Source organism: Excalfactoria chinensis, chromosome 5 (assembly GCF_039878825.1).
Source record: "Excalfactoria chinensis isolate bCotChi1 chromosome 5, bCotChi1.hap2, whole genome shotgun sequence".
Lineage (NCBI taxonomy): Eukaryota > Metazoa > Chordata > Aves > Galliformes > Phasianidae > Excalfactoria > Excalfactoria chinensis.
In genome coordinates, this window is record NC_092829.1 from 51,949,377 (window position 1) to 51,975,069 (window position 25,693).

Below are 25,693 nucleotides of genomic sequence, written 5' to 3' on the forward strand. Positions count from 1 at the left end.
GAGCTTGGGGAAGAACTGGGAATCCTTTCTGAGTGGCCACCAGAGGCCTCATCTGCAGAGTCTCCTCTCTCTGTAAGTGGAAAATCATTGAGTTGAATGCTGAAATTACAGAAAGCTCCAATATATTTACATTCTGACTCATTTTCACCAGCCATCTATCAGAGTCTTCTGTGCATTCGTTCTACACATGACATTATCTCTAACTACATACTAAAACCAAAAGTTGCTAATATTTCATCGTGCAAGCATTGTATGAATTAGCAGCTTTTGCAGGCAGACAGGCTGCTAGCCTGTCAGATAGCAGCATCTTTTATTTTGCATTCTCCAGATTTTAATAGCCCTTCTACTCTTTTTCTTAATGAGAGAAACAGGCAGGCAGGGTATAGCCAGGCAGTGTATTCATTATGATTTCTTCCAGCTTTATACTGACAAATAGAGAAGGGGAGGGGGAATGTAGGTTTCAAATGCAATTTCCCCAGTGATGTTTCTGTGGGAGTTGTTGCTGTTAAGCACTCTAGAATAACTAGTTATTTGACAAAGGTCTCTAAAGGGAACGAATCATAGATGAAAAAAAGAACCAAGTACTGTGTTCTGCTGTGGTTTTCAACATGTACCCACCATCGTGGTCACCAACTTCTTTAAACATTTGTGGGGTTCTTTTTTCCATCACAATATATATATATAATTAATATTTTTCTGACATTATCTGCAAAGTTACAACTGATTCAAGTTATATCAGCTTCTGTTGAGTTGCTCTGTCTTGTTCCAGACTATGCGACTATCAAGTTCCCAGTGTTTTATTCAGTTTCTGATCAGGAAAGGAGTTTCCCCTGCAAGTAAACCAATATTTTAAATGCTATAAGGGTTGCATATTGCCTTTGGGGATAGGTGTGTTTTTTTGGTTCAGCTACAGGCAAAGGCCTGTGTATGGGAACTGTCAAGTCATGGCCAAAACCACTGATGGAGCACCTGGGGAAAGGACCCAGTCAGCTCTAAGAGCACAGGTGAAAGCAACTGAGCTGTGTGAGCAGAAGGGGTGGAACCTGGCTGCACCTCTCTCAGACCTCATTTAAGGGCTGACTGCCACAGGGGAAAGATATTTTCTTGCTGGTTTCTCCTGGGTGAAGCTTTCCCTTGTGAACCTAGAATTCTCTGATATGGGTGGGTATTCTTCTTTCCATGCTTTATTGCATTTTTCTATTGGGTTAATCCTATCATTATATCACTGGTGAAACACTGTTTCCTATCATGTTAACCTGTCCAATTGCTTTTGCCCTGCCTTAGGATTAGAGTGCTGGTAAAAATGGCCAATCAGGCATTTCTCAGTTTTGATTCTTCTGGGCTGGGGGGGAGGCTTAACTCAGGCTCACTTGGGTACATGTTTCTTTTTTGGCTGTTTATAAAATCCTTGGTGTATTACATAAATTTGAGTAAGTAAGTAAATCTAATCCTGAATTAGAAAGTTGAATATTGCTTCATTCTTCCAATAAAAATGAATGTATGTTGGTGCTGTGTTAATCCTAACTGCCTATCAAAGTTATTACTAGAGACTACTCCATGGTTAACTCAAACACAGATCTGGAAAATTCTGCTCAGAAGCATTTAGCTCATTGTTGAGATATTGCTAAACTGATACAGATGGATGATTACTCTTAAGCTTTGTATTCTCAGGCAGAAGCCTGGTAGAAATGTGTCACCTATGTTTTAGTGAAGCACTTCCATTACTGTGGCTGGTCTTGCTGGAAGTCAGCCAGCACTGTGTGTTTTGGTCACTCTCATCTGTTGCTGAATTGCTTCTGTACTTTTTGGCTTGAGTGCTTTCACAAATCTCTTATCCAAGGAAGGAGCAAAGGGATATCCTTTTAAGTGACTTGTGTGCTACTTAATGACATTTACATCTTGTCTCTATGTTTTGAAGTTCATGTACAGTACATTAATCTATTACCCCAATGTGCTGGTGTGACTCTAAGGAGTCACCAGGGAAAATCCCCTTGTAATGTGGCTCAACGGATAATAAAAGAACTTCCAGAAACAATTTCTCAGCAGTTTCTGATGTTCCTGATTCAGTATTTCACAGTATTGCTGTGAAACTTGGAGCAAAGAAGGAAGCAGAACTGCTAACTGCAGCATGCCTTTCTAATTAACTACTTTTCAGATCCTCTTTAGTTCCTTCCCAGTTGAGCACTAGGCAGTAATCTCAGCACTAGAGGGTATGGCACTGACTTCTTGTAAACTAAACAGGTTAAGTTAGGAGTAAAGATACCCTAGGTAAAGTCTTATCTCCTCTGTAGTATTTTAAGTGTGATTTCCAGAGGTACATGGCAAAAATGAAGCACCTGTTTTCTTACAAAACAATTGGGGGAAAAAAAAAAAAAGAACCACTCCTTCCCTTCCCTTCTGAGTTGCAGACTGGAGGAAATGTGGTCCTTCTGGCAAAGGCTGATTTGATGTTTCTGCTCCATTCTGTTTTAAATGGTCAAAGGGGGAGACACCAGTTATTGCCTGTGTAGTTTACCTGGTTATTTTCTGAATGAGATAGGTCCAAGTGAATAAGCTTTCTATTTTATTTTTTAGAGGAGAGAAGGGATCTTTATAGGTGGAAAGCTCTAAATATTCTGGTTTTGGGGTCCATTCAGGCACAAGAAATAGCTGTCCTTTAATATCTCAATCCCAGGCTTTAATATCACAATCCCTGTATGCCCAGGAGCATACAGGGCTGGGTTCTGCACCCAGAGAGGCATGGCACATGCTGTGGAGCTGGGTTCTGCAGCTGGATTTCAACCAGCCTGCATTTTACCTCTCCCCCTCAATGTGTTGTCTGTTCCTGGACAACACATGAACTGAAGTTGAGATGCGAACCTACTCCAGAAATCTTAGCAAGGAAGGGGTAACCTAGGCCAAGCTTCAGAGTTCACTGTTTGTGGGTTATAGCAACTTGGAAGTGGCCTTTTGGGTAGCCTCATGGGGTATGCAATGCTGCTTTGTGAGACTGTTTGTGACTTTTCAGTAAGTATTGTCCTTGCAGTACAGCAGAAGACGTGCACCAGGGTAACAGCTTAGAAGCTGAGTAACTACATCAGATGCATCAGTGACTGATCAACTTTTGTATGTTTATCTTCACACAGGCACATCTAGGCACATGAAATCCTGCAGGATGGTGTCATTATTCATCTATTTCTTATTTGGAGTGCACTGACTTTACTTGAGATGGATTCCAATAACAGCCCAAGATCATTTACAAATCCAAGGGATGCCAGGTGGTCAGGAAACTGAGGTAAGGAAAGACTGTGCAGTGAGCAGGAAGTGGGGTTCTGCCCTTTCCCAAACATCATTCATGAAAGCGTGTGACAGTAAAACATTGTAAGAGTTCCCCAAGCAGAAGGAACATTTAACCTACGCAGAAGTAAAACTAAAATGCTGGGTTCTAAGTAGCAGAGTAGTTTTTCTCTCAACTGTATTATTTGCAGATCCCCACCACTACCACTTCCTTTCAGGTAGTTGTAGACCAGTAATGTCCCTCCTGATCATCTCCTTCTCCAGGCTGAATAATTGCAGTTTCCTCAGCTGCTCCTCATAAGGCTTGTGTTTTAGACCCCTCACAGCTTCTTTGCCCTTCTCTGGACACTTTCCAGGGCCTTGATATCTTTCTTGCAGTGAGGGGTTTAACAATGAACAGAGTACTCAGCAGAGGCCTCACCAGAACTGAGTACAGAGGGCTGATCACCCCCCTGTTCCTGCTGGCAGCGCTATTTCTAATACAAGCCTGTTGGCTTTCTTGGCCATCTGGGTGCACTGCTGGCTCAAGTTCAGCTGAGCACTGACCAACACCCCCAGGTCCTTTTCCTATGCACAGCTTTCCAGCCACTCTGCCCCAAGCCTGTAGTGATGCATGGGGTCGTTGTATCTGAAGTGCACATCCAAGTCCAGCAAAGAAGATGGACACATATCTCCCAGACATGTAACTTAGTGTAACTCAACTCCCTGCCTGACTTAAGTGGAGATGCTAAGACAGGTGTTTTCTGTCTATCCTGAGATCTTAAGTGTGAGGGGCAGAAGTAATTCCTGTTGTAACACAAGAAGAATTTTACAGAGCAGCAGCCATGGATCAAGATAAGGACTTCACAGAGTAGTAGCTGCAGAGCAGGATAAACAGCATGAAAACCAAGGACACCTCTAGGAAAAGAAAGAGAATGGCTTGCAGCTTTGAAGGGCATTTTAGGATTGTTATTGCAGTAGCTTTCCTCCAATTAGTGTGTGTGGTTGTTTTATTTTTTTTTTTTTGGGGGGGGGGGGGGGGAGGAGGGGTGTTTTGTTTTTTGTTTTTTTTTTTTTTGGACACCCCCATCTGTCTGATATAAAAGTATGTCTTTTTTGGCATTTATTGGATGCAGCTATGTTTAACCATATTGGTTATGTGGCTGTTTGTCTGAATGCACTGACCTTTTGCCTTCAGGTTTGCCAACAATTGGCCGCCAACGTGGGGCACCCCTTTTATGTTTGAAACTCAACACTTCACTGAAGCAACAGGAGAGTGAAGTTGGAGGAACCGGGACCCGAGCTGGTCTGGTAAGGTCTCAAAGCACCGTTCTGAGTGTAGACAGTGGGTGAACTTTGAGAGGACAGCGTTGCAGCAGACGGTTGGCTCCATGTAGCATAAATCTGTAAGTGTTGCAGTAGCTTGTATTGGGGTCGCGTCCCATTCTCTGCAAGCCATGATGTTGTGGGAAGCTGTGGAGGAACTACTCAAATGTATTCTCTCTAAGAGAGGGGAGCAGGTATCTCCTAAAAGCATATCTGACCTGATAAAATGGACTCTTAAGAGTGGACACCTTCAGGAGGTGGCACTGATATTCAGTGTAGCTGAATGGCGAGAAATAGGAGACCGTATGTGTATTGCTTTGTAACCTGTTATACTGCAGATAACAGTGGTCTGACATAATGGGAGAATGTCTAGCATTTCCAATGCAGTCTCAGGAATTAGAATTATTAGGCATTACCTGGGTCATTGTGTGCTTCTTCTATTTTAGTAATAGTTTGAATGTGAATCAAATAGGATCTGATGTTACCTATGCTGGAGTATACAGGAATAGCTCTTTTAATGTATTAGTAATACTCAGTCATGATGTTATTAGCTATCAATTAGCCTTTTCTTAATTTGAGAAGATGAAACCTGGAATGAAATCTTAGGTGAAGGGGATGGCCTTGTATCACAGACTGATCACTTCTTTTCATCCCACTAATCATTATTTTTAAAGTATGACTGTGCATCACTTGAGACAAAGGTGCACGCTAATAGTGCTAAATTGGGTAGTTTATTCTGTTTTCAAAGCTGGTGTTCCATTTGGGCTCTGTATCACGCACTGGCCATGCGGATATGGTGTACAACTGGAAAATATCCTTCAGGCTATGAGAGAAACAAAAGCAGGGGAGAATCTGTGATGGGTGAGAAAGGTAAAGTGCACTTTGAAGCAGGGGACGCCCTGCTGGCACTGCCTGTTGCATCCACTGCAAACACATTTTTGGCACATTTGCCCACTAATAATGATTCTATCTGACATGCAACTTCATAAATTTGTGCAAATCATTAATTATCAGTCTAAAAAGCATGGCTGTGAGCACTCTACAAGTATTTGCTGCACAATTTTTAGTGATCATTCAAATGGGTATGTCAGAGTATGCAAAAGTTGAAGGTCTTCTAATCAGCTACAGATCAACACAGAATGTACCCCCTTATAGATTTATTTCCAGGTTGCAGTAAAAATGTTTCTGAATTTCTGAAAACTGGGTTCTCTTTTGATGGGGAACTTTGGGTTAAAATTTGTACAGAACTCCAGCAGACTTCTATTGCTAGAGATAGAACGGCTGCTAAACTGTTGTCTCTTTGGTACTAAATAATGGAAAGGCTTAATCAAATTTGACAAGGAAGAATGTCTTCAAACTGTTCTTGCCTGGATTCAACCTGTGCCTCATTTACTGCCCCCCTCCCCCCCCCCCTTCCCCCACCTGTTTTCCCCCTTGTTTGTTGTGATGCTGACAGGTATGTTATGATTTCAGGGCTTGGCAATACTTCAGGCCCAGGCACAGGTGGACAGGTTTTGTAATACGAGAAGAATTTTACAGAGCAGCAGCCATGGATCAAGATGAGGATTTAACAGAGCAGCAGCTGCGGAGCAGGATAAACAGTGTGAGAACCAAGGACACCTCTAGGAAAAGAATGAATGGCTTGCGACTTTGAAGGGGGGTTTTAGGGGAGAAGGGAAATCTTGCGCCCCCACCCCTTCGTTCTGGCCCCAACATCAGCTATGCCTGTTGTTGCCAGTGCCGCTGCTGCCTTCCACCCCGCCCATACCCACGACTGGCTCTACGTGGGTTCCAGTATTATATGTTTAGCCTTATCTCAAGGCAGAAAATAGCATCCAGCCTTTATAGTAACTGGAACTGTGTGCGTCTTTCTTAGTGGTATGGCTTTGTAACTTGCTGTGTTATAGATAATGTTAGTAATAGTTTGACATAGTGTATGATTTTCTGTGTTACCAATGCGGTCTTGAGAATTAGAATTTTAGGCATTCTCCAGGTTGTTCTGTGTTTCTTCTATTTTAGTAATAGACCAAATGTCTATTCAACAGGATTTGATGTAATCAATGCTAGAATCTATGGGAATAGCTCTTTTAGTGTATTAGTACTGCTAGGTTATGATGTTATTAGCCTATTAATTGTCTTAATTTGCAAAGACAGAACCTGGAAAGGAATCCCAGGCAAAGGGATGATCCTGTAACCCAGAATGAATACTTCTTTTACCCCACTAATTAGAAGTTGTAAAACATGACCATGCATCACTGGAGACAAGGCTGCATGCTAATAGAGCTAAATTTGATAATTTATTTCATTTTCCAAGGTGTTCCACTTGGGCTCTGTATCGCGCACTGGCCATGCGGATATGGTGTCCAACTGGAAGAAATCCTTCAGACCCTGAATGCAGGAGGGAATCTGTGGTGGGTGAGAGAGGGGAAGGTGCACTTTGAAGCAGAGGACGCCCTGCTGGCACTGCCCGTCACATCCACCACCGACACAGTTTGCTGTTTCTCAAGGATCAATAAGTAATAATGCCCCTAGTGATACTCTAGCACATTTGTCCTCTAAAACTGTTTCTATTTGTCATGCTACTTCAAAAAGTTGCACAGCCATTTATCAATTATTAGCCCAAAGGCATGTTATGAGCATCCTAAAAGCATTTGTTGTACAAATTTTAGTAGTCATTAAAAATCAATATATCAGAGTATATGGAAGTTGAAGACTTTTCTTAACTAGTTACAGATTAACTCAATGGGACCCTCATGGATTTATTTCCAGGTTGTAGAAGCTTAGGTTGCAGAGCTAGTGTGTTTGTTCTTTTTAGTAGGTTTAACAGTACTGTTGTTACACTGTGTTTGATTTGTTTCTTTCCTCATGTTTAGAGTGCTGTCAGTCGAGGCCTTGATTGAGTTAAAATGGTTATGTTATTAATGTAAGTAGTGTTGTTATTCTAGAGGCAGTAGCTTGCTAATTAATAAAGGGATACAGGTTCTCAGTAAGTGAATAATGTGTTCTGTTTTTTTTATTATTATTTTCTATTTTAACTTAGCAAGACCCCATCTTAGTTTGATTGTGACAAAAACTGCTGACCAATTCTGGGACTATAAGAGGATCCAGCCACTCTTAGGCTCCTTACCTCTGTGGTTCAAGGAGTTTAGGAAGCAAGGGTGTTCACTCAGAACCTTGTGACCCAATGTGAGGGCCCTGTATGTGTTTAATTCTGCTCTCTCTGCAGAACATCAAGTGTACCCAGCTGCCTTGACTCTTGTTCATATTGTGATACAGCAGCAATTTATACTATGTTATTGAACATATTCCTGGTTGTCACAGTTTTGTAATGTTGCTGTCACTATTCCACATTATTACATCATGTGCAGTATGGATCATTAAAAAGTTCATACTCCAGCTCTATGGAATAACAATGTCTGGAATACTCAGCTATGTATTCCAGAGGACTTTGGCCAGAGATAAATCACAGGAGGAGGACAAATGAATGGCCATCCAACAGAGACAGGTTGATATTGGTTGTTCCCTGTTGCTCTTTAAAAGGGGAAGCAAATGAACCAAGTATAACCAAGGAGCACTGGTAAGCACTTTGTAGCTCAGTAACAGTTTCCACAGCAAAAGGCACTTGACTAACCAGCAAAGTATAAGCCCACAGGCTTGTCAAGCAGGAAGGTGCGGATGGCTGCACGTATGATGTATGAGAAGCAAGAACAAGAAGTAAACTCAACAAGAGTGCAGCAAGAGCAGAAGAGGGTCTTCCTTCCCATAAAAGAGAAAAAGAAAGCACTGAATCAGAATGAAGGAAAACAAAGGTGTACCACACCACTGTTTTTCCATCTCAAGCAGTGATCTAAAGTCCTGTTTCTTGGAAGTTATGCAAATCAGGGAGTATCAATGCTATCTTATTCACAGATAATTTAGGATGAGTTTGTTGTGGGCTGCTTGTCTGTTGATGTGATGTATGCTGTAAATAAATATTAACCCAGTGACGTGTTACTGTGGAACTTAAAACTGTGCTGCTGTCTTTGGAACAGTGGCTGAGTCTGGAATTGTGCTGTGGAAGGAGCAGTGTGCACACATACAGTTGTACCAGATAAACAGTGGGCTTTCTTCTCTTTCCAAACCAGCTCAGTATCTTCCTAGCCTGCTCATAAAGTTGGGCTCAGGGAGAGGTGATGAGGGAACAGCAGTGGTTACTGGTAGGGTGAGGAGCAGCATGGTGATACAGCAAGGACTGCCAAGGGTGGCTTTGAAATGGGACCACTGAGACTCTTCCAGGAGCTAAGATGAAGGATAGTCACACAACCGTGACTATGGGGCTGCAGCAAGCACTGGCAGCCTAGGGAAAAAAGAAATGCAGCCAGAGAGGTGACACAGATAACACAGGTCACAGTAACACAAGAAAACAAATTGGTTGAAATCAGATGGAGTTCTAGTTACCACCAAATAAAATTTCAGAAAAATTGGAGTCACTAGAGATAGACACTGGGCATTGGGATTGCTAGAAGTTAGGGAATACAAGAGTACTGGCTTTAATTCTTCATTAATAGATTTTAAAGAATCTTTCTTCAAGGTGTTAGATTTCAGCTTAACCCTTTCTTTCTCATCAAAAGATTTTCTGAGGAGGAAACGGAGGACTAAGAGGCAGTAAACCCTCTTTGCTTTTTTCTATTTTTGAATAGGTCTGGCATGTGATGAGAAGTTTGTTGTATTTACGGTACAGCCCAAGAAAACTGAGGGCTGAATTAAGTCTATCTTGGTTGTAGACTGATCTCAAGAGCTAACTTTGGAACAGATCACCACATTTCAAGAATTTTTTACTCCAGTCCTAAGGGTTATGGGAAGTTCTAGTTTTGTAGGGATAGAAATTATGAGTAGCTGAGAAATTCAAGCGAGACAGAAAAAATGCCTACATTCACGATGCATATGTATAGTGATCTAATACAGTGCATCCTAAGTAGCTGTTTTTCACTGTACATTCTGCAGACATCTGCAGAACAAAATTGATCATATCCTTTCTTTCCCTGTCGATCTAGAGGGGAGTCTAAGTGATGAAATTAGATATCTAACTTTTAGAGAAACATGAAAAAAGCAATTCCTCTTTTTGTTGACTGGCGTAGTTGTTGCGATTATGCTTTCCACTCAGCAACTTTGAACAAATCTAGCTTTCAGGCCTTAATGACGCTGAATGCTGTTCTTTTTCCACAGGCTTCTGCTGGGAAGAAAATTTCCAATAAACACATGGCACTTCAAAACTTTGTAGAAGGTATTCAGGCATAAATGTTAGTAGTCTGACTCAATCTGGCTGCTTTGTAAGGCTTGTTTTTTTGTTTTTTGATTTTTTTTAAACTTCTTTCCAGATACAGCCAGGTGAGTCGTGGTGGCTCTGTAACTGCACCCAGGCTATATGTGTAGAAAACAATACCGTTGTGATCGTTTCAGTAATCTGTGAGCCACCTCCTAAACCCACCTGTTCCAACGGGCTCTCTCCTGTGCAAGTCATGGATGAGGATCAATGCTGTTGGCACTGGGAATGCGATTGTAAGTATAATATTCTGTGTAATATTTTATTTCCCGTGGATACAGTGTGCCCCCGGTGGCGCAGTGGTATAAAGTGCTGCTTGCGTCACTGAAGGGCCCAGGTTCGAATCCCCCCTGTGGAGCATGGGGTAGAAGTGCCGCTTCGCTACACAGGGGGCTCGAAACCTGGGAGTTGGACTCGATGATCTCTAAGGTCCCTTCCAACTCGCACGATACTATGATACTATGATATGATATGATGATATGATGAACAGTACAACTGTAAAAGAGCACTTTTTATTGGGGACAAATATTGTACAAGATGTGCTTTAAGACTTCCAGCGTTGGTCTGTTTAGAGTGCTTCATTGGTTCTTTTTAGCTAACTGGGGGATTTTACTTTGATTTCCATCATTTCTGTGTAACTGTTTTGCTAGCAGAACCTATCTCCTAAGATAGGTTCTAAATGTCTAGATGCAGACATTTATAGACTACAAACCTGCATGTAAGTTAGTTGTGTATGTAGTCTGTAAAGGTACTTCTAGGGCACTACTAGTCCCATTCTCTGTTGTCATTAAGAGATAAGCTAGATAAACAGTGCCTTGCAAATCCCTGGATTTTTTTCTATTTTTGTGAGTTCTAGAAAAGTGCTCGTGCATTGACAGATACACTTTAAATATTTTAATTCTTAGAGTAGATGAATTCCACACCTACAGATTGTATTTGCAGTCTGACTAGGTTCTGGACGTTACCATAAGTAGCTAACCTGGCTTTGTTTTTGCAGGTTACTGCATTGGCTGGAGAAACCCACATTATATGACTTTTGATGGACTATACTACAGCTATCGAGGGAATTGCACATATGTTCTTGTGGAAGAGATGGAAAAAAACAGTTGACAGCTTTGGTGTCTACATTGATAACTACCACTGTGATGCACGGGATGTCGTTTCCTGTCCACGAGCACTCATTGTGGGAAAGGAATCGTGCATTGTAACAGTGAAACCAAATACTGTGGAAGTAGAGGTACTGGAGAAAGTTGCCTTTGAATTCTTGACAGAAATATTAATACATTATCAACTTCATAAGTATAGTCACAGCACTTGAAGAAAATGGAAAATTGAATGCATATTTTAGATTTTAAACCATTTTGGATTATTAACTTGTACTGCACTGAAGGGATGCTTTTCTGAATCTGAATCCTGGGAAAAGTTTCAGTAATTCCTTCCCTTTCTTATTACAGATTTTTGCAGTGCGTTCTCTGTCAAAAATGAATGAGCACAGATGAATTGCTAAGAGTTAAGGTTATAAAATAAATTAATTTACAATTTCTATTTGTTTTACAAAGGAAAATACTAGATTTTGATTGGGAAGATACAGTGTAAACTAGACATTGCAATTAAAGAACTGGACTTAAGCAGTTTGAAAAACAACTGTTAATAGCTTTGATTAGTGTTACTTCTTAAATTTTTCAGAGACTCCTACATGTTTTACTGATAAATATCGTTCACAGCTTTGGGGATTCAAACTTGAGTGCAAAGTGTTTGTTTTTAGACTTGACTTATCCATTTTTCATTGAACATTACTGTGTAGGAATAGTACAAATAAGGTTGATGTAAATGCATCATATAAGAAGTTTGATGGTACCCTGGGCTGTATTAGGCAGTACTTAATGCCCTAGTCACTAGTAAATTTGTACGGTGTTGAAACTCCCAAGTATATTCTAATTTATTAATGGCTGACAGGACTTTCTGGCTTGGAGAAGGCAAGTTTGGCTCATCACATTATCACATTAGGAAAAACAGGAACATTTCTTAACAAACTGAAGTCTTTCCAATTTTATCCCTGATGCAAATTAATGAACAGTTAATTTTTCTTTAAAGTCAAATTACAGGTATGTCTCTTTTTTGTTTTCTTTTATTTACCAGGTGACTGTAAACAAACAGGCTGTGGCTTTGCCTCATAAGAAATTTGGCTTCAAGATCTATGAGTCAGGCATAAATCGTGTAGTGGAAATTCCTGAACTTAAAATGAACGTGACCTTCAACGGCTTGTCATTTTCTATCAGAATGCCCAACAGCTTGTTCAGAAACAACACTCGAGGACAGTGTGGTAAGGCTTATTCTTATGTATTTTTGTGCTTTCAGAAAACTCTGAAGAGGTAAATTATAGCCCCAACACAAAGATGAATGGTATTTGATAATTAATCTGTGAGCCAATTCTTTCTCTTACCCATTTTAGGCATTTGTAATAACAACACGGCAGATGACTGCAGGTTGCCAAACGGAAGTATTGCAGAAAACTGTGAAACTGTGGCAGATCATTGGCAAGCTGTCGATCCCTCCAAATCTCAGTGTTCTCCAGGTCTTGTTACTACAAAAGCACCTAGCATAACAACAGGACAGCCTTGCAAAGAATCTTCCCTTTGTGAGCTCCTTTGGGGAAGGTAGGCATGCATCCCTCTGGCATTTATAAGCAATACTGGTGCATGGGCAGTTGAGAGGAGAATATTTTAAAATACACTGCAGTGAGTTAATGCTTTTGTTTCTAGTCTTTATATATTCTTTAGGGATAGAAAGGAAAATAATTAGTTAAGCATCAGAGACATGCAGTAGAGAGACAAGAAATGTTTTGTTAAATTTGTGTGTCCAGTGTTAAATAAAATGTATTTTAATATTGCTGTGACACAACACAATTTCTATTCCAGGATTCAATATAACTGCACCTACCGCTCTTGAGTTTAGAATCTTTTTTTTATTTTATTATTTATTTATTTATTTATTTTCAAATAACAATCAGCTAGATAGCAGAGTTATCTGCGGCTGTGTGGTTTTCATTTTGCAACAGTTGCCTATGATGTTGGAGACAAAGAGAGAATAGTGTAACATTTGCTCATGGTTTCATAGCAAAGAACTGTGATACTTTTCTTACACTTGGTAAGTAGGTGCTAGAAAAAATACATGAGTGCAGTCCCCCATCCAGTACCCGGTGCCTGGATTCAATAGGAAAAATGGGTCCTCTGTGTGCAATTTGTTTCTTTGGGGAGGGTCTGGAATATTTCCTAGCAAGGAAATATTGCTTAAATGGGGACTCTGAGAAATACTTTTTCCTCTCCTTCCTGTAATTTCATGTGCTTTACTTTTAGGGTTCTTTCTTTTTTTCCTTTCTTTCCTTTCTTTCCTTTCTTTCCTTTTTTTCCTTTCTTTCCTTTCTTTCCTTTCTTTCCTTTCTTTCCTTTCTTTCCTTTCTTTCCTTTCTTTCCTTTCTTTCCTTTCTTTCCTTTCTTTCCTTTCTTTCCTTTCTTTCCTTCTTTTCCTTCTTTTCCTTCTTTTCCTTCTTTTCCTTCTTTTCCTTCTTTTCCTTCTTTTCCTTCTTTTCCTTCTTTTCCTTCTTTTCCTTCTTTTCCTTCTTTTCCTTCTTTTCCTTCTTTTCCTTCTTTTCCTTCTTTTCCTTCTTTTCCTTCTTTTCCTTCTTTTCCTTCTTTTCCTTCTTTTCCTTCTTTTCCTTCTTTTCCTTCTTTTCCTTCTTTTCCTTCTTTTCCTTCTTTTCCTTCTTTTCCTTCTTTTCCTTCTTTTCCTTCTTTTCCTTCTTTTCCTTCTTTTCCTTCTTTTCCTTCTTTTCCTTCTTTTCCTTCTTTTCCTTCTTTTCCTTCTTTTCCTTCTTTTCCTTCTTTTCCTTCTTTTCCTTCTTTTCCTTCTTTTCCTTCTTTTCCTTCTTTTCCTTCTTTTCCTTCTTTTCCTTCTTTTCCTTCTTTTCCTTCTTTTCCTTCTTTTCCTTCTTTTCCTTCTTTTCCTTCTTTTCCTTCTTTTCCTTCTTTTCCTTCTTTTCCTTCTTTTCCTTCTTTTCCTTCTTTTCCTTCTTTTCCTTCTTTTCCTTCTTTTCCTTCTTTTCCTTCTTTTCCTTCTTTTCCTTCTTTTCCTTCTTTTCCTTCTTTTCCTTCTTTTCCTTCTTTTCCTTCTTTTCCTTCTTTTCCTTCTTTTCCTTCTTTTCCTTCTTTTCCTTCTTTTCCTTCTTTTCTTTCAAAATTATTTATTACAAATGTAATATCCATGTCCATAAAAGATGCTACGGTCAATGAGTTACATATGTTATGTATGGGGGGCAGAAAGCGAGAATCCAGCTACAGCGTGGACGCTGACTGTCCTCGAGCCATCTATTTTGTGTAGTTTGATAGTATAACTGACAGTTCACCTTGGGAGGATTAGCTAAGAAAAGTCTGTAGTAATGCACTTAATGGAATTACACTTTATTTTTTCTTCTTTTTGGAGTAGTCTAGCCCCGAAAAGCACAATTCTAGAGCGTGCATCAAGGTATAATCAATTAATGGGTTAGTGTGTTTTCACTTATTTTTCCACAATGCATCTATCGGTGCTGTCATTTTTATCTAATTTTAATATCCAGGGATATGAACGGCAACACGTACAACACATAGAGGGTGAGTGTTGTGGAAAATGCGTGAAGACTAAGTACATACATCCCACAGATCCAGTCTCATATTGAATGTAAGTATGCTCTACATGTTACCTCTCTACCAAAATGTGCATCTGAAATGTCAGCTATGTACCCGAAGCAAAGACAATCTACAGTATTTTGGCCTGAGGGAAGTATTAATGAAATCAAAATTTCTGCTAGTTTTTTTCTGGAATGATAAGCCAGTAATATCATGGAAAAGTTTGTGTGTCATTTTTTTAGTTATTTATGTATGGATGATTAGAAGCTTGAAATGTTCTCTGTTATTTAGTTTCCGTGTACTGAAGAATGTTAGAAACACCTGCACGTGAAACAATGTTATTGCCGCTATTTAGCTTTCCCTAGGCAAAATCCACGGGTACCGATGACTTTGTATTGTTAATGTGCTTTAAGAGATCTGGGTGCTTTCTTTTTCAAGGGAAATCCCACAAGATTCTCTCCGCTTGTGCCATATTGCAATGTACACAAAACTCTGTATTCAAAATTGATCTTCACCTAAAAATAACTGACTGTGAAACAATATGAAAGTCATTTTCAGAGGAGAGGAACATTTCTCTGAGCTCCCTTCACCTCTTCCTAACACATTTTGTATTTCACTTGCAGCCTGACAAGTTCATGAATGATCCTTACAACAACTGCACCATTTCTAGTTGTACACATCTCAAGAACCAGCTTATCTCTTCCACATCTGAAATTACATGTCCTGCATTCAGTGAGGAGACCTGCAAACCTGTAAGTAGAGATGGAAAACATACCCTCTAGGTCATGCATAAATTGTTTCAGTTTAGTTCAGTCACCTAATAGAACAACATCCCATTGACTCTGACGACTGTCTCCAAAGTTTCTCTGTCCCACCGGTGCAGATTTCTGCTTCACCTATGTGCAGACCTATAGAGTGTATTAATTAAGATATCTGACGGAGAGTTTATGATTCTTCAAAAAACCGGTCAGAATTCAGATGACAGTACTCGCTGATTACTTCATGAGAGGTCATGAGTAAAAAAGAACCACATTTAACTTCATCTGTACCATTTTGATGCCACTGCAGGGTTTTCTTTCTGTCCCTCCTAGTAATGGGCAATCTCCTTCTAGTTATGGGAGTTAGAAGATTCAGTGTAAACAGTATCCCTGCAGATTTTGGCTTTGCCACTACAGGGCAGTGTAAGGCTAAGAATGTAAAACGAGTTCAGAGGCAGTAAAAAGCCTGCTGCCTGCAACAGGGAGTTTGTATTTTATCAGGTGAAGAGGTTTACTTCTGAAAATAGCAGATGCTGATATTTTCCCACTGGACTTGTATGCTTTTAGTAAGCATTAAAATAAATTCTTCTGGTAGGAATTTATACATACGCACAACATGGTGTTCTTTACAGCACTTAGGAATACAGCAGCTCCTTTGGTTTTGCTGTGCTACCTATAAGTAGTTTCCTAAGAGCAGGCACAGTCAGAGAATTCTAACTTAAGAGTGCTTTGCAGTTCCAGGTCAAACTGTACACGTCAAACCTCCTTTCTGCACTCTGTTTTCCATTTTAGTCGATGGCAAAGAGCTTCTGTTAGGTTTGTTTTTTATTTATTAATCTTAAAACTCTGTTGTTGGTTTCCTAAGTCACAGAATCAGTCATACAATCATAGAATGGCCTGGGTTAGAAGGGACTTCAAGGATCATTAAGTTCAAACCCTTCTGCCACATGCAGAAGGAAGGAAGGGCAGATAGCGGCAGGCTGAAATATCCCAAGGACAGATTAGAGCTATAATTTATCCATGGCAAGATCATTGTCTTGCTCTCTAGAGATTGTGGTTTTGAATCCCTGCCTCAGATGTAGGCTCCTCTGAGGTGATCTGAAGCTCAAGCGAATCCTTCCTAGGCAGCAGCAGTTTTACAGCCCAGCACAGGAGACCGCTACAGTATGCTGGAACAAACCAGAGAGGGTTGACTGTACCTCAGAGATGGTGTCATTGCCACATGAATGAGGAGCACTGCAGCTGGGAACCTCCGAGCACAGCTCTGAAACACTCGTCTACTGTAATGAGCTGAGGTTGCCAACAAGTATTACCTGAGATGCACCCCAAGTCTTCTTTTACAATAGGTTACATGCTTCGCTGTAAGTAAGGTGAAGTATGCGCCATGTCTGGAAGTACATGGGTTTTATTTCCAGGCGGTATCATCTCCAAGGTGATGTCCACCTTAAGATTAAATCTTGGACAGCTTCTTCCCAATAATTTGTGTCTGCTCTGGAAACTCAGTGCTGTTCATATGAATCTACCATTAATAGAGGGACAAATTCTAAGAACATTTTCTTTTGAAGTGAACACAGGTCTTTCTTGAACTACTGCTGGACAGTTATTTCAAGGGTGCTCTGCACTGCATTTCCCTACTTTTAGAGAACCACTACCTCTTCATTTTTTCCACTCTAACTCATTTGCTTTTAATCTGACACTGTTCTCTGTCACTTCCCTTTTTCTCTGAGATGAGCACATATATTTTGTTAGAGATTACATCCAGTGGGGGAGCAGGAGAAGCGTGAGCTAGAATTATATGCTGATGAAAGAGCTTTACAGCAGGTCAAGCTTCAAGAAACTTACCCTGAACAAATCCCAACCTTGAAAGATGTTTGTTTTGAGAATCATCTATTTTGTGGATGTTTAAGTTTTAGGCTACAAGTAAAACTCCTGGACAGGATTATCTGGCTAACTTTATCTCCATTTGTCCTTTGCAGAATGTGATATAAAAACCTGCATTATCGACAAAGCAGCATGCGACTTAGGTTTCCAGCCAGAGGTAGCTATATCTGAGAATGGTTGTTGTCCTATCTTCTCCTGTAGTAAGTACCACATTTCCCTAAGATGCTCTTTTGAAATTTTTCACTGAGAGGGCATTGAGGCCCAGGCCCAGGCTGCCCAGAGAAGCTGTGGATGCCCCATCCCCGGAGGCGCTCGCAGCCAGGCTGGATGGGGCCCTGGGCAGCCTGAATGGGTGATCAGCAGTCCTGCCTACAGACAGCAGGGAGTTGGAACCGGGTGATCTTTGAGGTCCCTTCCAACACAAGCCATTCTAGCATTTTATGACTCTGATTTTTAATTCCTTGAACTATTGCAGTTTTTCTAAATGAGTCACAATCGGAAGAAGTAGCCTCTTTCCTTCTCTCCCTGATGTATTTTGTAGAGCATGAGTAAGTGCTGTAAGTTCTCTGTAGATAATGTTCAGCGAAATATCAGCATGTGATCGATCGAATACTGAACATGTATTACAGTCAACCTATCCAGAAGTTCTGCTGCCTAATCTTGTGTCTGCAATCACATACCTCACCCAGCTCCCCATTTACATAGTAACCAGCAAGGTGGCTCACAATAAAGAAAAGCTTAGCTAATGTCAAATATGAGTAAAATTATGTGAAGTAAGTAAGTTTTGCATATGCACAATACCAGGAAATAGAATTACTGCAAACTTTGTGCATAACATTTCAGCAGATGTTACGTGTGGGCTTCAGAATGACAGTTAGCAATGCGTACTAGCTATGCATTTCCTTCCACCATGCAGGCTACGGAGGCTTAGCAAATAAACTCAGTTCTACTCTCTGCCTTCTCTGTAACACCAAGAATTCCAAGCTGAGTATTATAACTAACTGGTTATATCATTCCTAGCACACCCTTTTCATTTTCTTTTCTTACAGTACCAAAAGGCGTATGTGTTTCTGAAGGAGTTGAATTTAAGGTAGGTCTTCTTCCAGACACTTCTATCCATGGGTTGATGCAGCCTGAATCAGAATTTTATAAAGTTGTTATTGTCAACAGCCACATAAGAAACAAGATTAAAGTGGTCCATAACTGTTCCCTGACAGTAACCTTACTTGTCACCAGAAATAATCACCAGGGTGATCCTGGAGACCAGTAGCTTCTTTAGTAAATGATATAATTAAAGATTGTTAGATTTTAGAGTGTGAAAGTCAGAACGGTGATGGATCACAAACTTAAAAGCTACATTGAGTATAATCATTAACTTTCGATAGTCCGGGGGACATATGTTTCTACACACCCACCAATTTCTTGCCAGCACATTTTCTCTCTAATTTCCTTTATCTTTTCAGCCTGGGGCAGCGGTGCCAAAAAGCTCTCTTGAAGATTTTGTGTGCACAGATGAGCAGGATGCTGTGATGTAAACCGACTGCATTCAGGGAGTCCCAGTGAAATGCCAAACCGCCTGCCAGCAGGTCAGTGCTGAACACAGCCCCTGCCACCACCAATGGCTGTTGAGAGGGTGTACCGTAAAGCCAGGGCAGTACAAGTGCTGTCTTGCTGAAGGATGGCAGGATATAATCTTCTGTTCAATTTTTGTAAAGTCCTTTTTACAGCGCTGGCCATTTTTGCTCTAGCAAACTGCAGAAATTACCCTCGGAGGGATTCCCTAATGATGAATGACTGCAAAGCTAGGAAGGAGAAGTCTTACTGCTGAAAGATGATGTTTATGCCATTCTGTTGGTGTTGTTTTTAGCTCACAAATTAAGCTTGCTGAGAAACCACGTGGCTGTTTATGTGTTTCCAGGCATGATTCAGTACTCACGAGTAGACAGTCTGAACAAAAACTGCTCCATCTATTTCCAAACATAAGCACAGAATGGCTCCTCTTTCTCAACCTGATAAGGCTAGACTCTCTACCCATGTAAAAATAAAAAATAAGAAAATGGATAAAACCATTATCCTTTATCTTGAAGCCAGACACAGCCATTAAAAGACCAATAGATACCTAAAGCTTTACATGGTAAGTGAAGTGCCCTAGAGGTCACATGGGAAAGAAACTTTCAGCTTTAGTTGTCAGGCTTAAAGTGGTTCCAAAGGCGTTCTAAAGGAAAACAGAGGTGGGCTCATTTTCCCTACTATTGCCAGCATGTCTTGGATTCAAAGCTGTTTCCTGAACCAGGTGACACGGCTAAACAGTGACCTTCTTCCCACAGGGTTTCCGCTACGTGGAAAAGGAGGGTCAGCGCTGCAGCCGATGTCAGCGAGTGGCTTGAGTGGCCAACTTCCCATTTGGCACTGTGACCGTCAAGGTGAGCGCTCCCTTGCTTTGCATGCCAAGCTGAATTGATTTCAATGCTTTTTGAAGTGGCGTCATACATTTTGAGGCTGGGAAGACCTTTAGGAGATTAGAAAATATCTGTATTTCCAAAGTAAATGTCAAAGTTTATATGGCCGCTCTCTTTGCTGAGCGCATCTTGCAGACACTGCTATCTTGAAAATAATTTATCTCTGTCAGGAAAGGAAATCATGTCACTCCCTCTTCCTGGCACGCAGCAGAGAGAAGGAATTTGTAGGGGGCGGTGACATTGTGTAATACTGCTTTTACACAGATAAGTGAGATGGCTTCACATGATATTGCTCCATTACTGGAAGCAGAGTCATTATCTTGCCCTGAAGATACAGGGCTAAATAGTTTGAGCGAGCCATGTAACAGTACTAAAGCTTGTTACAAATTTGCCTGGGCAGAAATTGGAAGCATCATAGCTGCTGTAGTGCATGTAGCGCACCTCACTAATGCACCCAGGTAATACATTAGGTCTTGTCAGCTTAGCATTGCATAGATGTGAGCTGGCAGTTTGCTTTTATTACCTCCTGCTATTGCTCTGAGCAGTTAATGACACTGTCTCACCCAGTGGCCGTCTTAAGCGATATTTTTCCTCTGGTAGCTCTCGAGCTCTGCATCTCTTCTGTGTCATCCTTTCTTTCCTTGAAAAGTTTTGTTGCAATTGGCTTCTCTTGTGCTAATGCACAATTTTTATGCTTCCGCTTAAAAGGTGGTCACCGTGAGGAGGTTTTGCTTTTATCCATTAACCTCTATTACAAAGAGTATTTTCCTCTTTCAAACTATTTGCTTTTCTTCCATCTGTTAACAAAAAAAGCTGAAATACTGTAGAATTACTTTTCTTTTGTTTATATTTAATTCCACCTATATTACCAGATATATTCTGTGGTGTCTCTCAGCATTTCTGTTCATACCTCTAGATCTATTCTGCCTCCAGCTCGTGCTTGTTTCCACGTAGGTGTCCAGAAAAGGGATTTTGTGGAGGCTGGTAGTGAGCGAGCTCGGTAGCTGGGAAATAAACATCTCGGCACCATCAGATTGATTTGGACATCCCAGCCCTTCTACCAGGGTCTGCTTTACTATTGCATTATTCTGTTCGTGCTATCTTATTATGTTATGATTTATTTATTCTTCCTGTTGTTTTTCAGGTTGGAAAGAGTTATAAATCACCATATGATAACTGTACTCAGTACACACGCACCGAATCAGGGGGCCAGTTCTCCTCGACTAGTACAGTTAAGGTCCGCCTGCCAATCGAGGAATCAAATTGTGTCTCAGTAAGTATTTCAGAACTAAAAAGAAAGTCTCCTGAAATGAGCCGTGCCATCACTCTGGGAGATTTCTTTACTCTTTCTACACTTCTTTGTGACCTTTTTGAGTCAATTATCCTATTTGAAGGAATATGCCTATGAAAGAAATAGTAGATGAATGAGCAATAAGGATCATTCATGACATGGCTGTCAGTGATCAGTGCAACCACTGATCTAAGTGAAAGCGGTAACTTTCAGACAGGCCTTGACAGCCATTGCATTGAATTACCTTTGGGGTAGGTTTTGTGTAAGTCAGGCTGTTTGATTTCAGGAGCAGGTGTCATTCTTTGGCTTCAGATTTGCCTCTTTTGAGCTGGCTTCAACAGAACCTAAAAATAAAAGCAAAAACAAAACAAATCAAACAAAAAAAAAACATAAAAAAAACAGTTGTGGGGGAATTGAACCTTTGTTAGTGAAAATGCAAGTTGTAAAACTTTTAGACTACTTTTCTCCTTCCCCTTTTCACTGTCTGCCTTGGAAATTTTGTAACATCTGTAAGTAATGAAGATAGAGGTGTTTAGCACATACAGCAGAGTCACCAATAGTTTTATAACGTAACTTTTGTATGTTGCCAGTCACAGTATCCATTATACAAAAAGAGATTTGATCCCTTTAAGTGATTTTTTAAAATTACACCTGATTTTAAAGTTTACTATAGTTTACTATCTGTTGTTGTCAAGGTAACGTAGCACTTCTGTCAGAAGGATGCTCTGCTCACTTAATATATGAAAATGAATGTTAGGTTTTAATAATAAAGCAATAGAAAAACTGTTAAGGATTGAATCAGAAGTTAGCCACTGCTATATAGATCCTCTTTTTTTTGTATCACAAGATTTGATCATGAATTGTCCTCCCTACTTTAAATATTTCTACAGATTCCTGAAGGCATCTTGAAGAACTGCGTATCCCAAATATCTCCACCTTGAAGCCAGTCTCTCGATAGCTACAAGATAACTTTAGACTTCAGGTTATAAAGTGCAACAGGGAATGAGAAACAGTGGATCTGGCAGGTGACTACGCCTAAGCCGGGTAACAGACTAATGCCAGGAAATGAAGCACTGGAAATCACTGCTGACAGCAACCAGAGTTTCTCACCTTGTCGTCAAACGTGTGAGAGATAGCACAGGTCGGCAAAGAGACAACGGGCTATCGCATCCGGGCTGGACATCCGCGGTCTGCTCACCACTGTCCAGTAGCGCACCGCTGTGCCATGCAGCGCTCGTACGCCACTCCAGTGACTTTCCAGTGAAGAGCAAACTATATATTTCATGTGTTATTTATGTTGCCTACAGAATTTACAGATATTTATATCGTGAAATATTATGGTGTGTATATAAATATATATATGTATATAAAGAAACAGGTTTTAATTGTAACTGCAATGTATTTTGTTTTTGTATTGTACTAATAACTTCAACTACTGAGGTGTAATGAGCATAATGCCTCGTCCGCGTTGCCCCATCTCGCCTTCCTTGCAGTTGGATCCTTTACACTGAATTCTCATCGTTTTTCTGTGTTTTTTTGTTTGCTTGTTTGTTTTTTTGTTTGTTTTGGGTTTTTTTTGTTTGTTTTTTTTTTTGGTTTGTCGTGATTCTGTTATTTTTTTAATGTACTTTGTGTGTGTGTGTTAATTTTGTATTTACTGAAGTAAAGGTTGTTTTTGTGTAAACATTTAATCTTTAAAAAGACATAAAATAAAAACTAATTGTGTTTCTCAAGTTGTCTCTGCTAAAATACGCACTAGCAAGAAATTTGTGTTGTTAAATAAATCAATCAGTTGTTAAATGTGAACGCGTGTCTGTTGTTACGGGGAGGGGAGAAAGCCCTGCCGAAAAAGTGTCTGAAATCGCAGTTGCAGAGGGCATCTGGAGTTTGCCAACCGTTTCCCGGCTGTGTCAGGATGCAGTTTGGGTACTACCGAATCAGCACTAGTCCTGTTTTACAGTTTTATTTTTCGTTTCATCTTTTCATCACCTGTCACGTACCTTATGAAGCTGCGTGTTTGGGACAAGGTGAATTTAGATGACATTGTGAAAACGGGGCCAAACTCATCAGTTACGGCTGACGCGGGCCGAGAGCGGCCAGGAAAGCCCGCAGCAACCGGGGGAGGGGGGCGAGTCGGGGCGGGGGGGAGAACCGGGGTTGGGGTCGGGCCGAGCTAGGAGTCAGCGCAGCCCCGGCTAGGGCGGAGGGAGCGGCCGCAGCCGCCGGGCCGCTTCCGCGCCGCGCTCGGCCGGTCGTGCCCTACCCCACGAGCGGGGCCCGTGTGCTCCGGTGTTCCTTTTGCACCCTGTTGCTAGAAGTGAGAAACAGCGACAGCTCGTCTTAAAGAACTTGCGACAGGTTATCGGAACCGGCCCCGCCCTGTGCCGTCTCACCCGAGTTTACGAAACGCGGGTCGCTCAAGCCGAGCGGGGCGAGGAACCCGTACTCAGCGCCCACTTCGTCCACCTCCGCCGAGCACCCCCGCTCGCTCAGGCCGTTCGTTTAGAGCTGTGACGGAGCTCTGACGGCGCTGCTTCCTAAAAAGAGGTAGTTAAAAGAAATGAAGCGAGAGACCTTCAGCTCGCTTTCGAAGTGACGACTGTGCAGATGGATGGATTTCATCCAGATGGAGTGAAAGATCATGTTTAGTTTCTATTTTCTTTGTCTCCCATAAAAACTCGCATACAGCGTTCAAGTAAGCGTCAGGATTTTTGTCGGCTGCGAGAAGAGCCGTCACCGAACTGACGCTCGTCCTGGAGAGCAGCGCGACGTTTCGCGTGCCCTCGGCGGGTTCTCCCACCTCACTCTGCACGTTCAGATCTCCCTTCTTTTCCGTCTCATGCTGCCGATGGCTGTTGAAAATATACGTGTAACAGCGTGCAATAAAAACATTCACACTTCTACCATCGTAGACATGAAAATGAGCGGAGTCCAACTTTCAGGAGTTTCAATTAAGAACGAAACCGCCATTGAAAGTGCATGTGATTACAGCAGTCTTTACAGAGTACCCGTGTCCTTTACTGGAGATAAGTGAAGTCTCACCCAAATCATTCCAGCTGATGTTCGCGACACACGAGCGCAATCCCAAGCGACACCGCACGGAACCGCTCGCAAAGCCACGCTTCACATTTTACCGGTCGGGAATTTTCTGTAGCGCATCGCAAACCCACCGGGGAATCCGTCACATCCCCGCTGCCATGCATGTTTTCCCTGCTGCCTTCAGTCACATGTTCTGGGTCAGGTCCAAAGAATTCACAGGTTCAACACATCTTTTTTTTTTTTTTTTTTTTTTTTTTTAATGAATGGGGGAAGGAAAGGGGAGTAGAGACAGAAAGGAGCAGAGGTCGCTGGAAACCGTTATGCCGGGGACATTCTTTGGAAGGGCGTGGTGAGACGCAAAGCGAGTCGTTTGAATGAGGCACGACGATTTCACTTATTAATGAGGTGTGCAGAAGTGGACAACAAACTTGACAATGCAGTTCAGATCTTTAGTGCAGATCGGAAGTCCGCGTGTCGAGCTGTCAAACCCCCGCCCGGCTCTAACGAGGTAGCGACTCCCAGGTGCCGCGGGGGCGGCGCAGCCGCGACTGGTTCGCAGCCGGGGGCGGGTCCTCCCTCTACGCCTCTTAAGCTCCTCCGGAGGCCGTAGGGAGCTATCAGAGGGATCCGGGATTCCATAGAAGATGGTAGTCGGCGTGGGCTCCGCTTCTCCGTCAGGTTTGGGGGCTGCGAAGCATGACGAGGGGCTGCTTTTTTACGGGAATTTGCGATTGGACTTTTTTATAACGTTCTCTCTGTGTTCTGCTGTTTTGTTTCAGGTTGTGGTGGGACGTCTCCCGGTGAAGGTAAGCTCGAAACGGTGAGTTGTCCGGGTATTAATGGGACCGCGGAGGCGGCGAGAGCCGAGGAGCCGTTCGGGGCCGTCCGCCCGCAGCGGGCTGCAGCCGCGGAGCTCCCCCGGCTTCTCGGAGCCGGATGAACGTCGTCGCCCGGCCGCCGTGGCGTTTCCGGAGGGGACTACCGCTCCTTTCTCCCCTCGAGGCTTTTCATCGAGGGCTACGGGTTCTCTCGGTGTTATAGGTAGGAGCGAGCGGGACGGGGTCGTATTCTCCCAGCCTCGGCACGACTGGGAGCGCAAGGGTGCAGCCACGCAAGGACTGCTGAAACAAGTTTGTTTTTTTTTATTGCAGGCCGAACCAACCGCCCGAGAAGGGTTTGGCGGGTGCCGTGGCCCCTTCCTCTTCCACCGACAGGAGCGAGCTGAATATTTCACCCCCTACCCTTTATTTCTGATTTCAGGCGTCGAGGACAGCTCCATTCTTTCCAAGAGAGACAGCCGAGGGAACCGGTACGTCCTGATCTCTGCCTACAGATAAAGGAAGAAAATCCTGTAGGTAAAAGGCTTGCGAATTCTAGAGGTACTGAGGTGGGAGGAGATGTCCAAGATCGTCGTTTCCAGCGGCAGCTTAAGCATAGGCGTCTACAAGGCTCAGCTCAATCTTTTTTGGAAGCACCACATCCAAAGGGCTCCTCAAGACATCTCAGGACGCGACTATCTCCCGGGGAGCCTAGTGCAGCGTTTCCTAAGGTCCAGGCTAAAGGTATCGAGTGGCAACGGTAGGAATTTTTTTGTCCTTCTGTCAGCAGGAAGAAGAGAGTATTCCGGTCGTCAGGATAAGCAGATGTGGTAAGAGATCCCTAAGGTATCCCCTGAGCATTCTTTCCCTAGAGCTTACTGGGCTACGCCTATGTCCGCCGAG

The 25,693-nt window shown here is 42.0% G+C and overlaps 1 long non-coding RNA gene across 1 annotated transcript; it reads left to right on the plus strand.

Moving 5' to 3' along the window:
* The first annotated feature begins 3,197 nt into the window (after positions 1-3,197).
* Positions 3,198-6,233, plus strand: LOC140253642 (uncharacterized). The gene is made up of 3 exons (XR_011903925.1): positions 3,198-3,274; positions 4,454-4,566; positions 6,055-6,233. It is a non-coding gene; the product is annotated as an uncharacterized lncRNA (long non-coding RNA).
* The last annotated feature ends 19,460 nt before the right edge of the window (positions 6,234-25,693 follow it).